The following is a 766-nucleotide window of genomic DNA, read 5'->3' on the forward strand; positions in this document are numbered from 1 at the left end:
CACACAAATTCTTGTGTCTAGACCAACGTTTGGGTCAATTTTCGTTGAATCTTGAGAACATCCAAAATTTAGCTGTTTTTTGCACGGGTTTATTAGAGCAAAGTTTGTTTCCCTTTTATACAAACTTGTAGTTATTATTACGCTTAGATAGTTTAGCACAATAATTCTTGGGTGTTGACCAACGTTTGGGTCAAGTTTCGTCGAATTCTAAAAACGTTCAAACTTTAGCTGTTTTGCACTGTTTTATTAAGGAATGTTTGTTTTTCCTTTTATACGGACTTGTAGTTATTATTACGCTTAGCAAATTTACCCCAAAAATTCTTGTGTCAAACCCACGTTTGGGACAATTTTAGCCGAATTTTGATAACGTTCAAAATTTAGCTGTTTTTTGCATGATTGTATTAAAGCAAAGTTTGTTTCCCTTTTATACAAACTTGTAGTTATTATTACGCTTAGAAAATGGATCACACAAATTCTTGGGTGTAGACCAACGTTTGGGTCTAGTTTCGTCTAATTCTGAGAACGTTCAAAATTTTTGCTGTTTTGCACGGTTTTATTAAAACAAGTTTGTTTGCCTTTATAACAAAGTTGTAGCTATTATTATGCTTAGCAAATTTACCACGCAAATTCTGTGGTCTATTCCAATGTTTGTTTCAAGTTTAATCGAATTCTCACGGCGTTCAAAATTTAGTTGTTTTTCACTGTTTTATAAAATAAAGTTTGTTTCCTTTTTATACAAACTTGTAGTTATTATTACGCTTAGCAA

Source organism: Sesamum indicum, unplaced genomic scaffold, assembly GCF_000512975.1.
Source record: "Sesamum indicum cultivar Zhongzhi No. 13 unplaced genomic scaffold, S_indicum_v1.0 scaffold00191, whole genome shotgun sequence".
Taxonomy (NCBI): domain Eukaryota; kingdom Viridiplantae; phylum Streptophyta; class Magnoliopsida; order Lamiales; family Pedaliaceae; genus Sesamum; species Sesamum indicum.